The sequence below is a fragment of the Pelophylax lessonae genome, assembly GCF_965119305.1.
Source record: "Pelophylax lessonae genome assembly, chromosome: 13".
In the NCBI taxonomy this organism is placed as follows: Eukaryota; Metazoa; Chordata; class Amphibia; order Anura; family Ranidae; genus Pelophylax; species Pelophylax lessonae.
In genome coordinates, this window is record NC_138780.1 from 143,089,882 (window position 1) to 143,110,028 (window position 20,147).

Below are 20,147 nucleotides of genomic sequence, written 5' to 3' on the forward strand. Positions count from 1 at the left end.
GAGCTGACATTTGTATTCTCTGGTTATCCTCGTCGGCTGCAATTTTTTTTTATCTTATTTAAAAAAAAATGATCATCCAAACCTTTCAAGGCAATGGCCACACAGTAATAGAATGGTATTCAGATGACAGAAATGAGCCATAGTCTACTACAGACTGAACGCATAGTAACCAAATTGTATCAGGAAATTCTGACATTCTAGCTAAAGATTTGGTAGCCCAGTGACCATATTGTATTTGGATCACAGAAATCTGCCAAATTCTAAACCTAGAATGGTGCAGAGTCTCTGAATTGTTTTCTGATCACAGATCACTTCTACATCTATAGATTTCTTGCATCATTTTCCAGCATGCTGGAAGATCTATACCCAGAAATGAATTTGGACATTGTTGACTTGCCACTTACTGCCTGTCTGTCTAGGTATAAAAAGCAAAGAGAAATTTTATTCACTCCTAGGTAGGAAGAAAGTAAGGAAGTCTTGGAGTGGACATTACAAGGCAAACATTGGTTTACTCTGGCCACATTTTTGTATATTAATGTGCAATGAATATTGTACTGTACATTTTAAATCAATCTTGTCCCACCCGATTAGATTGTAAGCTCCCATGAGCTCTTGTATTTTATTGTACTGTCTCCGTTTAGATTGGAAACTGTTGGTGCTATATAAATCCTGAATAATAATAATAATATTATGTATACAGTGTCTCTTTGGCTATATTTAAGTATTTATCAGCACAGAAAAGAGATTTAAATTTACTTTACAATGAATCACTTGCCATGTAAGGCTCCGTTCACACTTTCACATTTTAATGCATGTGTTGAAACGCATGTGTCCTCAAGGTCTGTGTTCTAGATCAGGGGTCCTCAAACTGCAGCCCAGGGACTAGATGCGGAGCACAATTCCTCCCTCCCATGGACACTAATGATGGGGCACAATTCCTCCCACGGACACCAATGATGGGGCACAATTCCTCCCACGGACACCAATGATGGGGCACAATTCCTCCCACGGACACCAATGATGGGGCACAATTCCTCCCACAGACACCAATGATGGGGCACAATCCCTCCCACGGACACCAATGATGGGGCGCAGTTCCCCCTACTGACACCAATGATGGGGCACAGTTCCCCCTACTGACACCAATGATGGGGCGCAGTTCCCCCTACTGACACCAATGATGGGGCGCAGTTCCCCCTACTGACACCGATGGGGCGCAGTTCCCCCTACTGACACCAGTGATGGGGCACAGTTCCTCCCATGGTTCCCCCTACTGACACCAATGATGGGGCGCAGTTCCCCCTACTGACACCAATGATGGGGCGCAGTTCCCCCTACTGACACCAATGATGGGGCGCAGTTCCCCCTACTGACACCAATGATGGGGCGCAGTTCCCCCTACTGACACCAATGATGGGGCGCAGTTCCCCCTACTGACACCAATGATGGGGCGCAGTTCCCCCTACTGACACCAGTGATGGGGCGCAGTTCCTCCTACTGACACCAGTGATGGGGCACAGTTCCTCCCACGGACACCAATGATGGGGCATTGTTTATTCCCACTGACGTTGAGACCGTTTCTACTCCCAATGCCTACAGTTCAGCTGCCCTTAAGTCAGAAGGACCGTAAACTGGCCCTTTGTTTAGAAAGTTTGAAGACCCCTGCTCTAGACAGAGCCTATTTAAATGTATGCGCTGCGCTGTGCTGTAGCACAGTATTGAAGATCGCTCAGACTGTGTTGTGTGTTTTTTTTTTTTTTTTTGCATTTTAGGGCCCTTTTTGTGTGTGTTTTATGTGTTTGCAGCCCCTGGTAACAAGCCTAAAATAGTTAATTGACTAACTTGAAAAACACTGCACATGAAATTTCATTAAAATTAATTGAAAACCTGAGTCTGCACAAGTGCAAAATGCACATGGCAAAACATTAAAAAACATAAACATGGAAAGGTGTGAACCTAGCCTTGTCTAGGTGCTTAATCTCTATAGGAGATGGTAAGGGGTAGGCTTGCAGTAGGCAGCTCAGTAACCAATTTGAATTAATCAGACTCTAAATCAAGCTGAAAACTAGTTGATTTACTACTGGTTATGATGCTTCTGTAGTCGTGGCTTTTTTTGAACCCCTCTATTGTAAATCTATTTTAAGGGTTTCTATCCAGAGCAAAAGGTGTTCAGTGATTTTCATTCCTAATCTGTTATTGGTGGCTGGTCTCCAAACATTTGACGGTCTTGGGTTCTCAACAAAAATGCCATCTACCGCCAAAGGCAAATTCATTATTTTTTTCTTTTTTTTTAACCTTGGAATGTCAGTTATTTTTGGTATTGAGGAAATGGTAGATAATAGGCATTAAGTAACTCTTTGAAGATACAGTAACTTATTCAGCAGTGCAACACGCATGTTCTTGTTGGTGAGCATTTGTTTTTTTTTCTGTCCTAAACTGATACAATTTTATGCTTTTTAAAAATTTAAGTTAAATTGACTTTAATATGCTTATTTCATTAGGTGGTACAGAGTTTGAGAATTATATGCAAAGTGCAATAAATACATTTGCATTACTATGCCACATTCCAGAAACTTATTGACCACATTTTTAGAAATGTCATTGCAGCAGTGCATCAAATTGGTTGTATGATCTTTGTTTTATGTAGGCCTGATTCACTTATTTGCTTAACTTTTGATATCTGTTGCGCTTTGGGAGCCCTTTGCATTTGTATGGGATCTGAACGTGTGAAAAATTGTACCTGCACTCATTTTGGGGAATTTTTTATTTTTTTTGTAAGTTTACATTGGGGTACTATTCAGAAAGACGTAACACACCACAACGCTCATACACAACATGTATGCATGCAGGTTTTTAGATGCATTACTGGAAATCTTACAGACCAGGCCAGATGCTCCTATACTCTGATCTGGGCACCATGACTTACCCCAAGCCACAGCTTTATTTCTTTCTTTTGAAGCAAATCTGTCCTCTCATTGGCTGCACATATGCAGAAATATTGCATATTTATTCTCCTGAGGGCCTCCAGTCTCTGGAGACAGTCCATTCATCTCTGTGGTATACTACTTCACATGGACAGACCATGGATAGATAGAAGCTCTGCAAATGATATATAAACCAGACTATGGTTTGGATCATTTCGTAGTAATCGGATCATGATATAAGAGCACGTGAGGTCCGTAATACATAACTTCATTGGTTTTCAGGAGGACGAAGAAAGGTACAATCCTGTACTATCTGAAAGTTTATATGTACTTAATTACGTTAAAATGTTGACCCTGCACAAAGATAATTCTGCATTTGCACAGTTGCTGCACGCTAAATCAGATGAAGACTTAAGCCAGCCATAGATGGTTTGAATCTCCGCCAGTTCAGCAGGGACCAGCCGATATTCGAACCATGTGTGGGAAGGCTGAATGTACCCAAGTTGATCAATCGATCAGCTTGGATACAATCAGCCTGTTGGATTTTACATGCGATTATTGCTAGCAGCTATTACAGCTGCTAGCAGTAATTGCTGTGTTCTCCTGGCAGGGATGACTTCCCATTCCCCCCCACCGGGAGAACACAATGGCTCCACAGGAGGGATTCGGTCAGTCTTGATGGGGAACCACGCAGTTTTCTATCCTGCAACCTGTGGTTGCAGGAAGGAAAATGCTCTGTCTATGGGCGGATTTATTATGGCTTGGGGAATCGGTGACAAGGTCTCCTTTACTAGCATTCCAAGCTATGCTCGATGACTGACTATAGCTATTTCGAAGCCAGATGATGGTATCCCACCTCTTTAAAGGATTTTGCTTATTGTATTATATACAAAAAAACTGGGGAATCCATCTGCAAGTGAGTGATGCCTTCATGGGCACCAGAGATGCAATCTACTTGACACAAATCTCAACAGGGAGCTTACCAGCAAATTAACCTTTGCTTTGGTCCACCAGCGTCCAGCCAGAACTGAAATAGCCTTATTTTAGATTCAACTGACCTAAAACAAGAAACCACTTTAAACTTGAAACATGCCATTCCTTTCTGACTAAATAAAAGCATATTCTATTTGCACATGGGCACGCAGCACGGCAATCAGTCTGGCGGTGTCGCCTATGGCATAGGCCAGTGATGGCGAACCTTGGCACTCCAGATGTTTTGGAACTACATTTCCCATGATGCTCATGCATTCTGCACTGTATTGGAGCATCATGGGAAGTATAGTTTCAAAACACCTGGGGTGCCAAGGTTTGCCATCACTGGCATAGGCTCTTTACCTCGTGGTCATGTGTCCAATCGCAGCTTATCACAGTGTAAATAGGGAGTGCTGATTATCGCATTCCTCTATTCATGCTGATAGGGCTTGAGTAGAGGAGAGCCGATAAGCAACAAGGGTGTCTACACTAATAATCAGTGCATTGATTATCAGTGTAGCCCCCCAGCAATGCCTGTCTGTGCCCGTAAATGCTGCATATTAGTGCCTCCTCATCAGTGCCAACTCACAGTGCCCGTCAATGCTGCATATTGGTGCCTCCTCATCAGTGCCAACTCATCGGTGCCCGTCCGTAAAGGAGAAAAATTACTTCTTTACAAAATTTTGTAACAAACTAAAACTTTTTATTTTTTTCAGTTGTTTAGCAAAAAATAAAAAGCTCAGTGGTGATTAAATACCACCAAAAGAAAACTCTATCTGTCTCCAAAAAAATTACAAACTTTGGTTCTAGCATTGCATGACCGCGCAATTGTCCTTTCGAAGTGCGTCAGCGTTGAAAGCTGAAAATTGGCCTTGCACTTCAATACTAAAAGTGCCCAGTATTGAAGTGGTTAAATACTGATTTAAAATGATGCCCTACATGGTTTAGGGATTTCAGACCTGCATCAAGCTTTTAGATGAAGAACTATAAATCCCAACCTCTGGGACTTTTTTTTTTTTTTTTTTTTTTTATCTGCAGAGCCACATACTGTCCATGGCTGGCCTAGACTATGTAACTCAAGGCATTGTGGGTAATGGCGAGATGTATTCTACATGCTGAAATGATGAGTGAGGCTCGGCATTTGTGGGCCTGGCTCTGGGCAGGAAGTCTGTTACCATGGTAATAATAGTAGATATGTCTCGTAACACCGCATGAGTGAAGTAAACGTTTGTTGCTTGTATGAAGATTTCAACAAGTCCCCACGCCAAATTAATTAGAGTCTTAACCAAGGAAAACTCATTACTCACATCAGCCCTTTGCAATCACTCAGATTGTCTCAAGGGATTAACAATAAACCAGAGAGGAGAGGAAGAGAGAACCTAGCAACCGGCACCTCTTTCAATAAATCATGGTTAAGGGGAGAAATTTATTTTTATTCAGTCGGGAGTGTTTTTACACCCAGCGAGAGGTCCGATCATTCAAATGAAGCAGACATTGTATGATTCTGTTAATTCCTGCTTTTCATTGTTTGATGGAAGAACTGGTTTTGTTGCCTGTAGCAGCAAATCCGGTTTCCTTTTTATTTTTTTCCAGCATATTGTGGATAGATTCTTTGGAAAATATGGAAGTAGCTTGGATGTGACAGCATAACGCACATACACTAATTATTGGGACGCCTGCCTTTACACGCACATGAACTTTAATGGCATCCCAGGCTTAGTCCATTGGGTTCAATATGGAGTTGGCTTTACCTCTTAGTTCTGGGAAGGGTGTCCACAAGGTTTAGGAGTGCATCTATGGAAATGTTTGACCATTCTTCCCAATACTTTTGGTATTATGGTCATTTGATAATATATCGGGAAGTGTATGTATACGCGTGTGTGTTTATTTTGGGAGTTTAGCTCAAGGGTAGGGTATTCCAGGGACTCCATCCAGTTCCTAGTTCAGTTTAAAGGCTTTCTGCCCATATTTGTTAGAAATTTCAGCATTTCAATCGCAAGTGTTTTAGCATAACACCAGATTACAAACCCATTCAGCCTCCTGGTTGTCTAGATCCACTCGGGTCCTTCGTCTGTTTCCACACTGGCCTAAACTGACAGGCGTCAGCTTGGTCAGTACACAGACACGCATGCATCTAGTATGCACACACTTGCTTCTCTCCTGAGTACTTGGAAATATTGCCAGCCCCTATACTAAAAGGGCTGTGCACACCCGCACAATCAAGAAACTGGATGTCAGCAAATTGTGGACCAGTGGCTGGAGGCTTTATCCCACTCAATACCATACAAAGCCTCTGGGGTTGAGGACCTCGATCAGAATTGCCTGTCCTGGAGAAAACTGAAAAGCCAAATCATAACAAGCATTCCAGGGTCCCTCAAACTATGTGGATGAGATCCATGGGTGCCACCTAACCCCCCCCCCCCCTTAAAAAACACAGTATGTGTATTTAATCACTAACTGAACAAAAATAGAGGATGGATTAAGGGCTTTATTGACCAAAGCGTAAGACAAGGTTTGAATTAAGGACATTGCTCAATAGCAAGGTAGGGGGGTTGGGCCAATATGACTCTTTTGACATAATAAGAGTGCGCAAGGTGAATGGCTCCCATGATGCAACCTACATAAGATACACTGAAGGGTACACTCTGGTTCCTCTAGGTCAGTGGTCCTCAACCCTGGCCTACAGGGCCCACTAACAGGCCAGATTTTAGGTATTACCTTGGGGAGATGCAGACTAGAGTACTTCAATCACTGAGCAGCAAATGATATCACCTGGGATGTATTTCAGTTATCTTGAAAATCTGGCCTGTTAGTGGGCCCTGTAGGCCAGGGTTGAGGACCACTACTCTAGGTCACATGTGTCAAACACAAGGCCTGTGGGCCAAATCTGGCCCTTTAGGCCATTTCATGTGGCCTTCGCACCTCTCCTGCAACTGCTGACCCCCCTCCTTATCTACACCCCCACCTTGTCTCAGCAGTTGGCAGCAGAGAATAGGACAGAACTCCTCCACCAGATCCTGCACTTCTTCATGCATCCGTGGAGAGGGTTGTCTCCCCCCCCCCCCCTCCTCTCAGCAGTGGGCAGCAGAGAGAAGGACAGAACTCTTCCTACAGGTTCTGCAACTCTCTGTTCAGCCCCAGCACCCCTTTGTCTCCGTTTTCCCATTCAGAAAATTTCTGCAGTTGACTCTAGCTCTCTTCTGGTCCTCCTCCAGACCCTGCACTTTTGGCATCCCAACTCCACCCCCAGCTTCCTCTTGGCAGGAGCACAAGGGCTGAGCACTGATGTAAGAGATGGTGGAGGACTTTTAACTTCTAATGATGGGAGGGGGCAGGGGGCTCTTGGACATCGGCTTATAATTGTTATGATATAAATACAATTATTTGCCAGCTGAACAGAGGTTTGCACACCGCTGGTATCATCCATAAGAAACTTTTCATTGGATACTACTCAGACAGAACATGTTTCTGCCATGATATTTTGTCTAAGCAGTCTCCAATAAAATTTCTTGTGGATGATGCCAGCGGCGTGCGACTCGTTTTTTCAGACTTGCATCACACAGGAGTGTGAGTGGGCTCTGTGCTGGTCTGCACCTGCTCCTCACAGCTTAAGTCTTAAGGTATTACTAAAATTAGTAATAATCGAACGCAGAGGCAATTATTTATTATGATAAAGAGTAGATACATTTATATAGTCTTACAGATACAACTGGCCCTTAGAGGGCAACCATAAGGCTGATGCGGCCCCTGGTGAAATTAAGTTTGGCACCCCTGATCTAGGTGGTTTTCCTTGTAGTGCCAAGAAAAGCAGTTCTATTTATTCAACCTCGCCACAGGTATATGTAGAGTTTATCTAAAGCAAAAAACTTTAAAACTAAATTTTGGAAAGTGTTGATGAGTTAAAATCTCTCTAAGACTTTTTATTAGTGTCTGCGTTCTTACTAGGGAGATCCACCTACTCAAATTGTCCCAGGACCAATGAACATTTAGCAAAATCCAAAATTTTAAGTGGCCACCAGAACATGGGTGGGGATGGAAATTTTCTATCTCCTGTTATGTCTAAAGGACAAATAGTGAAGGGAAATTTCTCTGCTTCTCGAAGAACCTCATATAGGTGCTTCCTGCAATCATAGAGGTATATGTAAGATAAAACTCCCTTACTTACTTGTGTTTTTTGCTGGAAACCTCACCTTATCCACTGTCTACACGTTTCTGGAGCAGGTGCTCTTGCTGTTGTTTCACTTGAGATACGGCCTTTGATGGAAAAGACCCCATTCGTAGCACTGTGTCCGCAATGGTCCATACAGCAAATGAAGTGTAGGGATTACAGAACTTGGCAGCCACAACAGAGGTAACCGACACACTTTGATCCCCAGACACCCATTACATGCGAAGAGCGGCAGCATTTGCCATTGATTTGTACAGAGTACTACACTGATAACCACCGCTGACCGCTACTGCTGGGTTGCACACAGTGTCCCAGGCATGGTTTAGTACCACCGGCAAGAATCTACTGGCACTGCTACGCCACCGGTAAATGTAACCTTATAAATTCAGCACTACGTTTTATTTTATTTTTTTCATGTGACTTGGAACACAAGTCTTTTGGTCCCTTGAAACTGTTTGTTGGAATCAAAACGAGCCCCCCAGCTGATTTCTGCAGTCATTTCGTCACCCAAATCTGAATTGCCCAGTTTCAATTGATTCACACTTATTTGCTGCTTCTTTTTAAAGTATGAACATATTATGAAGTGGAAGGTGTGTGATTACCACGGGAGCTGCTTTCCTCATGGCACATCACGAAAACAGGAGAATCCTTTGTCGTCACAGCACTGGTTTCCATAGCAGGCAGTACAATACAGTATCAAGAGACTTTGGGTGGAGTGAGTTTTGTTCTGGCCTTCCAGTAAATCCCCAGGGAGGAAATTGTTGCAATACAAGGTAGCAGGTTACATCCTTTATTGACATCTTGCAGAAAGTATTGTCAGATATACTATTCGCTGCTGGCGATGGCTTCTTTTCAGCAGCAGAGTTAACATCGCAGATTGTTGAATTAAAAGATTGCGTGAGCCTGCCAACTGCTAAAGACATCAGCTCTCAATGGGAAATCATTTTTTTTATTTGTTTTATTGATTTATTTTAACTTCTACCAAAACACTCCTTTGCCTTTTGTACTTTTGTGTGTGTGTGTGTGTACACCCTCTGCATCTCGGTGTTGGGATGATGCAATGGCAGCACGCATGTGTAGGCGTTGCATCATCATTGGCCGCCCAATGACTGAATAAGAGAAGATGTCCAATGTGGAATAGGCATCAGAGAATGTGGCAGGGGTGGGTGAGAATACAGAGCTGTCATCTCTGGAGGAGGGGCAGACTGGGAGCCAAGTTTGACATAGGGTTCAAGTATACTTTTCACAATATGGCATATGCTCCCATGGCCTCCCAGCCTTTAATTCCACTTTAATACATGCACACTCTGATTCGTAGTGGTAGAGAATATATAACTTGGCGCAAAGCGTTTAGAGTGGAATGGCGTAGCATATCTAACCTACTCTGCAGTGCATGGAATGGGTTTATTTTATTTTATATTTTTATTATAGGTATTTATATAGCATCTACAGTTTATGTAGCATTTTACATACTGTACATTCACATCAGTCCCTGCCCCCAAGGAGCTTACAATCTAAGGTCCCTTCTTCACATGCACACACACATACTAGGGCCAATTTAGACCAGAGCCAATAAACCAACCAGCATGTTTCTGGGGTGTGGGAGGAAACCCAGGCAGGTGCAGGGAGAACTTGCAAATTCCATGCAGATAGTTTGAAGTTTGTTGCACACAGCACAATGTACATAGTGATAACTGCACAATACACACAGTTTTCTATCTCATGTGAGCTCCCATTAGTGGATCAGCCAGGGGACACTTGCCAGGATGCAGAAGGCACATTCTGGCCAACACCCTCCTTATTCCCAAGATTTTCTCTGACATGAAACTTCATCCACTTTCTACCAAAAACTCCCCTGCCCCTTCCAATGCTGACCCTGTTCATGCTATAGAATGTGAAAATAAACTGAGCAATATTGGAGGTTCTTCATTCGATTTAATTTGCCTAAGGCATGCCATAAAACAGACAACTCGTTTGGGGTTTCATGGGCCCATCTTCACTTGGGCTACGCTACATACATATTACCAAAAGTATTGGAATGCCTGCCTTTTACACGCACATGAGCTTTAATGGCATCCCAGTCTTAGTCCATAGGGTTCAATATTGAGTTGGCCCACCCTTTGCAGCTATAACCGCTTTAACTCTTCTGGGAAGGCTGTCCACAAGCTTTAGGAGTGCGTCTATGGGAATGTTTGACCATTCTATCAGAAGCGCATTTGTGAGGTCAGGCACTAATGTGGACGAGAAGGCCTGGCTCGCAGTTTCTGCTCTAATTCGCTCCAAATGTGTTCTATCGGGTTGCGGTCAGGACTCTGTGCAGGCCAGTCAAGGTTCCTCCAGCCCCAAACTCGCTCATCCATGTCTTTTATGGACCTTATTTGTGCACTGGTGCACAGTCTTGTTGGAACAGAAAGGGGTTATTCCCAAACTGTTCCCACGAAGTTGGGAGCATGAAGTTGTCCATAATGTCTTGGTAGGCTGGCACCTTAAGAGTTCCCTTCACTGGAACTAAGGGGCCAAGCCCAATCCCTGAAATATAACCCCACACCATATATCAAGGTCCATAAAGACCTGGATGGGCAAGTTTGAGGTGGAGGAACTTGACTGGCCTGCAGGGTCCTGACCTCAACCAGATAGAACACATTTGGGATGAATTAGAGTGGAGACTGTGAGACATACATTTGTTGGGTCAGGCACTGATGTGTACGAGAAGGCCTATCTGGAAAAATGGTCAAACAATCCCATAGACACACACTCCTAAACCTTGTGGAGAGCCTTCCCAGAAGAGTTGAAGCTGTTAAAGTTGTAAAGGGTGGGCCAACTCAATATTGAACCCTGCAGACGAAGATTGGAATGCCATTAAAGTTCATGTGCGTGGAAAGGCAGGTGTCCCAATAGTTTTGGTAATATAGTGTATGTGCAAAAACCTCATAAGCAGTTTTCAGAAAGTTGATGAAATGGGTCCAAAGCAGTGTGATTTATTTCAAGTTGGTATTTATAATATCAACCTATTAAGTAAAAATAGATATTTAATATGTAATGCAGTAAGGTTTTATTTTCACAGCGGCGCTTCATCTGTCCTAATAGCATATACAGTCAGGTCCATAAATATTGGGACATCGACACAATTCTAATCTTTTTTGCTCTATACACCACCACAATGGATTTGAAATGAAACAAACCGGGTGAACGGTGTAGAAATTACAATAGTTTGTATATGTTCATCCCACTTTTTAAGGGACCAAAAGTAATGGGACAGATTAACAAACATAAATCAAACTTCACTTTTTAATACTTGGCTGCAAATCCTTTGCAGTCAATTACAGCCTGAAGTCTGGAATGCATAGACCTCACCAGACACTGGGTTTCATCCCTGGTGATGCTCTGCCAGGCCTCTACTGCAACTGTTATCAGTTCCTGCTTGTTCTTGGGGCATTTTCCCTTCAGTTTTGTCTTCCGCAGGTGAATTGCATGCTCAATCGGATTCTGGTTTCCCTTAAAAAACTCTTTGGTTGTTTTCGCAGTATGCTTTGGGTCATTGTACATCTGCACTGTGAAGCGCTCTCCAATGAGTTCTGTAGCATTTGGCTGAATATGAGCAGATAATATTGCCCGAAACACTTCAGGATTCATTCTGCTGCTTTTGTCAGCAGTCCTATCAATAAATAAAAGAGAACCAGTTCCATTGGCAGCCATACATGCCCACGCCATGACACTACCACCACCATGCTTCACTGATGAGGTGGTATGCTTTGGATCATGAGCAGTTCCTTTCCTTCTCCATATTCTTCTCTTCCCATCACTCTGGTACAAGTTGATCTTGGTCTCATCTGTCCATAGGATGTTGTTCCAGAACTGTGAAGGCTTTTTTAGATGTTGTTTGGCAAACTCTAATCTGGCCTTCCTGTTTTTGAGGCTCACCAATGGTTTACATCTTGTGGTGAACCCTCTGTATTCACTCTGTGTCAAAGTCAACAATCAAGAGAAGACCTTCAAGAACACTCTCCAGAAGGTAGGTGTATGTGGTGATCTGGCCAACTGTTGTGAAGGGTGTTTTCTTCACCAGGGAAAGAATTCTTCGGTCATCCACCACAGTTGTTTTCCGTGGTCTTCCGTGTCCTTTGGTGTTGCTGAGCTCACCGGTGCGTTCTTTCTTTTTTAAGGATGTTCCAAACAGTTGATTTGGCCACACCTAATGTTTTTGCTATCTCTCTGATGGGTTTGTTTTGTTTTTTCAGCCTAATGATGGCTTGCTTCACTGATAGTGACAGCTCTTTGGATCCCATATTGAGAGTTGACAGCAACAGATTCCAAATGCAAATAGCACACATGAAATGAACTCTGGACCTTTTACCTTGTAAATGGATAATGAGGGAATAAACGCACACCCGGCCATGGAACAGCTGAGCAGCCTATTGTCCCATTACTTTTGGTCCCTTAAAAAGTGAGAGGCACATATTCAAACTGTTGTAATTCTTACACCTTTCCCCTGATTTGGATGTAAATACCCTCAAATTAAAGCTGAATGTCTGCAGTTAAAGCACATCTTGTTTGTTTCATTTCATATCCATTGTGGTGGTGTATAGCAACCTTTTTTATCGCCGCGGACCGGTCAGCGTTTAATAATTTTTCCGTGGCCCGCTGAGGGGGGCGTCAATGCAGACTGCCACAGCTTGCCCCCAATCAGTGCACAGTGAACAGTGCACTTACCTGATTTGCAGCAGCGGCTTATCAGTCTCCCCGCGTCTCCGAGTCCCCCCCCCCCCCCCCTCCTTGGCCAATGGCATGGGTTTGCCTTTCGGCCAATCAGGAAACGGGTCTCGGACCCGCTTCCTGATTGGCCAGGAGGAGGATACATGTGACAATAGCGAATATTCATTCGTTATTGTCACACAAATGGGTGGGCTCAGGGCGCACTGCTCTGCGCCCCGGGTCCACCCTATTCTAAAAAAAAAATTAATGTTTTTTTCTAAAATGGAAATAATGTAATGTTCTTTGGGCGGACCGGTACCATTTGATCCACGGACCATGGTTGGGGATCACTGGTATATAGAGCCAAAAAGATTAGAATTGTGTCGATTTCCCAATATTTATGGACCTGACTGTAACTGCTCAGATGTAAAGCTACATGCAAACAGTCACAGCGTCTGTCATTGATTTTGTACATGCTGCTGGCTGTGGCTGATCACACACACAAGTGTGCATACTGGCTTCATAGAAATGCTCAGATTTGTGGTGGTGTACAGCCCAAATCAGCTGTATAAATGAGCCCTGAATGTCTCTTAAATGGTAATTGGGGTGAAATCAAGTCTAAAATATAACAAATAACACTCAATATCCCTTCAATTCCAGAGGCTTAGAACACTATCAGGTTTTTATTGCTGTCTGTATTCGCCCTTTTTATTTGTCCTGGTTAGCATCGACCTTGGGACAGAAAGTTATGGGATATTCAATACCTTTATGGATGTTGCTGGAACAAGAAGTGATGGTAACCTTTCCAATATGGACACATGTTCAGGCGAAAACTGCCCAAGAATTAGTTGCTTTGTGATTTTTGAAGAGATTTTTTTTATTTTTTTCTATGTTCCTGTTGTCTGTCAGATAGCAAGTGCCCACTGGGGCACAGACAAAACAAAAATAAATAAAATAATGGTCCTAGTAGCCCTTCCCCACTCTATCAAAAAAAAAAAAAAAAAAAAGGCTGTAGATACGGTTTCATGTACACTCCTGAAATCAAGGCACAGGAAAAATGCATATAAAATTCACCATATGCACAGTATAGTTTTAATATGCATCTCCATAAACATTCCTCTTCTTTCCAATACTAAAAAAAATGGTATGCTGCACTTTTACAAAAAGAAACTAAAAAGAAGAAAAAAAACTTTATACAGTACATGGCAAAATCCAGGTTTTGGTAGCTCTTGAAGTATATGTGTACCATTACCTGGTAAAACAACCCTTTCAGTTTAAATAAGTGATCACATGACCTCTGTTGACAGATTGCACTGTGCAGGGCTTGTGTCAAACAGTACACTGTTCTTCCCATGAATGGCTGTGCAGAGAGGGTGTGTCAGGATAAGTCTTGGCGATTGGAGGATAGGCAGGCTGTGCTCCCTGCACAGCCAGACAACTGGCCACGCCAGGAAGAATGTGCTTCTATGCCTAGCATAGTCAGTTTGAAATAGGAAAGCAGGGGGATTGGCAGGCTCCCCAGGTATTTTACACAAAGGAGGCAATGTAAAAAGAACAGGATACATTTTAACACAAATACATAAACTCCAGATGCATATCAGGAATAAAAAATATAGGGCTAACATTCTCTTTAAGAGTCGGTTCACACTGGGGCGGCACGACTCTGTACTACTTTGGGGGCGACTTGTGCATTTCCATGCACCGCAACTTCGCAGCGACTTGCATGGACTTCACATAATGGAAGTCTATGCAAGTCGCTCCGAGGTCGCCCCGAAGTAGTACAGGACCCTTTTTCTAAGTCGGAGCGACTTGTGTCGCTCCTATTAGAACGGGTCCTGTAGCAGTCAATGGACCGCGAGGGAGTGCGACTTGTCAGGCTGACAAGTCGCGCTAGTGTGCATCGAGTCTAAATGATTCTGTATTGTGACCTAAATACAACATTTAGGTACCAGGTGTAATTGCCTTGGATATGGTCTGGTTTTCTTTTAATGCATGGCACTGAGCACTTCACAGGGCGTGGAAAGGTGCCATTCTCTCTAGTATATTGAAGAACCTGCAGGGTGCCTACTATTATAAGTATCCTAGTTGAGTATTGGATGATCATGATTTAAAGCGTAACTCTACTTTTGTTGAGAAAAATACATTCCCCTCTGGGAAATCTATGTACATTACAAGGATTTTAGGAAACTTTGTTGCAGAGTCCTACCTTTTTGTTATTCTTAAGAAATTGTTTGTTCCTCTGTTCTCCTGTGCTGAGTATTTCTAATGGGAGTGGCTTCATAATTTTCAGTCAGCTGTGGCAGTTGTAGAGCACTAATGAGGAAAGCTGTTGGGCCTGCACCCCTTTAGGCGTGTTCCTATTGGGAGTATCTCACCAAAAATGACATTTTTGTTTCAGGGAATGCCAGAAATCTGACTTGTATCTTAAGCTGGATACACACTATCCAACTTTTGTGGTTAGATTTCCTTCAGATTTACCTTTTCTATGTAGTGCAAGGGCCTGCCAGATTGCATACAAATTGAAAGTATTTAGGTTTGACCTCATATTATATGGTTTTGGTAAGTCTAAAGGAAAAAGTCTTCAGAAAATTGTATGTGTATGGCCCTCTCGGCAGAATTCTGGGAAAATTGGTGAGCCAATCACACAAGCAGAAAATGTTTCTGGGTGTGGTCAGTAGACATTCTGTGTACAGAACAGCTCCAGGTTGCCATATTGCATTGCATTTTCTGAAAATTACAATGGCTGCAGATTGAAAAGGAAAGGGTAATTTTTAATACCATTCAATAACAATGAGTAGTGTCGAAATTGTGTACGCTATATTGTTTTTTTCCTTTTTTTTTTTTTTTTCCCCATGAAAGTGGAGTTACTCTTTTAAACTGTTTAGCAGTATGTGTGTTACATATGGTTTATGTGAACTGTCATACACCAGTGCAATTCAGATTGGATGTATGTTCAGTGAGGAACGAATGTCGAGATTTAGAAAATCTATCAATATAAGGTTGGAGCTTCAGTCAGGTTTATAGTGCTGGAATCTGAGAAGAGTCAAGTGTGCTGCACAAGTGGTTGTAGAATCAAATATTGTTAATTTCATCATTCACCGAATAAAGTGGACAACATATTTCAGGTATTTGCACAATTCCTGAACCCCAAGAAGTATTACCAGCAGCTGCTAAAGCCTATTTAGAAGGGTATAAAAGAGCAAGATTGTCCAGTCTTTCAAAGTTCCCTGAGTGCCATCATTTCCAGACAGCCCCCAAGCCCTGATGAAGTCTGTATTGTGTAATCCCCCTGAAACATGTTTGTTTTTATCTCTCTATAATACAATTATTATGTCTATAACACAATTAAAGGTTTTGGACCCTACAACCACCGGTGTAGTACTCCTGCCTAGTTTCAGACACTTGGTTTCCTGCACAGGGCACCCTCAAGGCCTCATTGTGCCCAGAAACTGCATAACCAGTCATTGCACGCCACAAAAAAGTCTTCATTCCAAATTCTAAAACCTCAACCTACCCAGGATGCCAACCCTAAACCCTCTGTAACAAGGTTTGTATTGATTTTGCATAGGAAGTGATTAAAAAGGTTTCCCACTGGAATACTAAAAGCAGCAAGGAAGGAACCACTGACTAGCTTTCCTCTCTCTGCCTTTTTGTCTTGGTGACCAGCACTTCTAATGTTTTCTTGTGCTGACGTCACAGGCATATGAAAATTCCCCAAGCCTTGTCCACTTTACCCAAAACAAAAACTAAATTGGACTGGAGTTATGCTTTTACAGGTTTTTTTCATAGTTTTTGATAGAGTGGAAAGAGATTAGAACCTGTAAGGTTTTTATTGCTGTCTGTGTCCCCAGTTAGGGAAATTCACACCCTCTGTTCGTCCTGTGGTCCGTTTTCACCAAATGTGAAAGAAAATCCAAAAATTTTAATGTTCACCAGAACAGGAACAGTATAGAATGTCTGCATTGGAGGCTGCAAGGACTGGTCTCTTGCAGGGCGGAGGATCCTGCAGGAGTGAAAGATCAGCCAAGTAAAACAAAAATAAGCAATGAAGGACTTTTGCATCTCCCAGGGTTGAGCTTAAAAAAAAATTGCTTCAATAAAATGAAGACATTTTTTTACTTTTGCTTTGGTACTGGTCCTAGACTGTACTGGTCCTCCCACTGTGGCTATGAGTGAGGGGAGAGCAGAAATTCACCATAATATGCATGTGAAAATTTGCATGATCTAAGATGTAGTCTCATGGTCCTTGCATTTGAAGCAATTGGATGTACACTTCCATGTCCAGAATGTGGACAGAGCAGGCACTTCGATGTCCAGAATTTGGGGAAGGTAAAGAGAACGGGGTACGTATTGTAAAGCCAATAAGAACTCAACACAAGCATAGTAGTTATGAATGAATGCAATTAAACATGGAAATTGGAGTACAACAGACAATCATTTTTCTGGAAGAATTTTCAAAAGAACTATGGGGTTTATTTTTTTTTACAAAATCCTACTTGCCTAGCTGGATGCAGCATCGGTCCCCTAGCAGCCTGAACACTGAGAACTGAGCGATCAAACACAGCCAATCGTTCAGTTCTAAGGGCTTCCTGAGTGCAGAGCTGCTAAATATCAGTCAGGCTTGTGGGCAGATACCGATCCTGACTTCATTGTTGCGTAAAGTTGTAAAAGTGAGTCACAGAGGTGAGGAACAAACTGCACTCTGTGATCCAAAGGAAAAATACAGCCAAATGAGCTTTGTCTGTACTACTTTATTACTACTTTTAGGGTTCATACATACACACAGCTACGGTACAGCATACATTAGCAGAAAAATTATCTTTGGCCCGGAACTCACAGGTTCAGGGTGCTGCCCCGCTGTCAGCAGCCTGTCATAATCAATGACAGACTGAAAAACGCTGCTGCTGTACGCTAGTACACACATATAAGTGATATTTACATACAGGGATGTGTGCGCTGCCCTGAACACAGAATGTCTGCATTCCCCTATGTGCAAGAAGCATATAGTGGTGTACAGCCTTAATGTATTGATTTAGAAAATCTGCTGGCAACGGGCTGTACACTGCATCTGTGAACTTTGGGCAGAGAATTGTGCCCGAATTACACTGTACACTGTACACTGCACTCATGGCTCTGTGCATGAACCCTTAAACAATTTTACAATCAAGGTCCCTTTTTGTTTTCTTAATACTTTTATTTTCAGAATTATCAATGCGCTGGTACAGGACCATACTATTCAATAACGCCTCTTACTCTAAATTTAATGTTTAAAAAAGTTGAAATATCAACAGTAATATAGTATTGAGTTATTGATTAGTAAATGATCAGATATTCAATAGAGCGTACCAACATGAATGCACAGAAGTGCAATATTAGGAAAAGCTAGCTCGCTTTCTCCAGGGGGTCATTGATCATTATTGATCTAGTTGACCATAGCAGTTGGTTTATTTGCTCTGTGATGGCTAATAAATATTAAATTGCTGGAGACAGAGAAGATCCTTTCAAATTAACACTTAATGGACTTTGCTCTCAGCTGTTAGCAGCTTCAGCCAGATGTCAGTGTGTAAAGAGCGATCTGCGTATTTAACTCAGCAGAATTCTGATCTGGTCAGCATAATATCATGAGTGATCCTTGGCCAGTGAAGTGGGGACAACTGAACTTAAGTGACTCTTAGCTGGATGAACTGTCAATTAAGGCACCAGGGATTAAGACCAATATAGTCAGTACAGATCTTCTTTTCTGGCTGCTGGGAACAGTATTAGTCTGCATTGAAATATCAGACACGGTATTGTACAACAGTGTTACTCTATTTTATAAGAGTTGCATGATCTGCGTTTAATATGAGAGTTTAGCCAGGTTCGTTTTCAGTGCCAAGTTCACAGCACAACAATTGATGCCCTACTTGAAGACCACTCTCTCCCATGATCCTCAACCTTAACTTCCCTGTAATTGAACCCTAAGGACCATGTCACACTCCAATTCAGATTCCTGGCAACAATTTGAGAGAACACTCCCTAAGGCTTTTTTGTTTGCTGTCTAAGCCAGGAAAGTTGGACCCCCCATTGCTACTGCCTTGTTGGTGAGTCCTTAACTTTTCGGCCAATGAAAGAAAAGGTGAGTGGGCCCATAAAGCACTTTCTTCAAGACCTGTGGTGTACGGATAATCCTCTTCATAATCACCCTTGGGGATTGAATTTCTGGTCCCCTACTTGAGGTGATTGTAGCTGTATTAGTGCCTTTGCGACAGAGATAAATTGAGTACTGTCCGTGATACTTTTTTATTTGCACTAACATACAATTTTTCAGGACAAGCTTTTGGGGTATGTCCCCTTCATCAAGGTCCAAGCAGTACAGGCATACCCCGTTTTTAAGTACACTCACTTTACGTACACTCGCGAGTACGGACACAGCCTGGTCAGCTTGGCATGGCATTACTCCCAGTTTTTAACATTGGCATCTATGGGAAATCGTGGTCAGCTTGACATGGCACTACTCCCAAACCATAAGTGACAGGGATACCAAACTTAGGGAGCAATGTGCGGGGACCTAGGACTACAACATATCCTATTTGTGGCCAGCCAGCTTGCCTAGGAAATGAAAAAAGGTATTGCTTCACTTTAGTACATTTTCGTTTTACATACATGCTCTGGTCCCATTGTGTACTTAAAAGCGGGGTATGCCTGTACTGCTTGGACCTTGATGAAGGGGACATACCCCGAAAGCTTGTCCTGAAAAATTGTATGTTAGTGCAAATAAAAAAGTATCACGGACAGTACTCAATTTATCTTGGTCCCCTACTAAATGCTGTGGTTCCTTCCACCAAGCCCCTATATCACTACTGTGTCCTATAGTGACATACATGTCAGCTGACTACAGCACTCACTAAATAAAGAGTTGGGGAGGGAGGGGCGGGGGGGTTAATGAACCTTTTTATTCTGCCCTGCATGTGTAAAAGAAAGGATCGCTTTAGTCACCATTCCTACCATGTCCATGTTACCCTAATTACTAAGAATGCGGCATGTGATGAGCAACTAATAGCTGTGTATCCTTTTCCTTTTCTCTGGTCTTTTTTTAAAATAGCTCTTTAATTGGTAGCCAGATATAATAGCTTTTGCATTTGGTGGTCAGCGTAGCTATGTTTTTCCTGACTTCCTCTCTTGGTTTAATAATAATAATGCCAGTCTGCAAGCCTAGATCCATTATTTAAGGAGCACTTTCTCATAGACATAATCCGCTTGTTGCCTCTAATGGAGCCATCAGCAATGGTCATTCAGCTTTTGTAAAGATTCGGACGATCACATTCCGCTTAATGAAAATAAACACTCTGAATAAATTATATAGAACAATTGGAACAGACAAAAGTTTTTCTGTGCTACAGCATAAGTTCATT

At 42.5% G+C, this 20,147-nt stretch overlaps 1 protein-coding gene across 2 annotated transcripts in view; it reads left to right on the forward strand.

Annotated features, from left to right (window-relative positions):
* Window positions 1–20,147, forward strand: part of DAAM1 (dishevelled associated activator of morphogenesis 1) — a 188,778-nt gene that overhangs the window by 393 nt on the left and 168,238 nt on the right. The window lies entirely within an intron of this gene.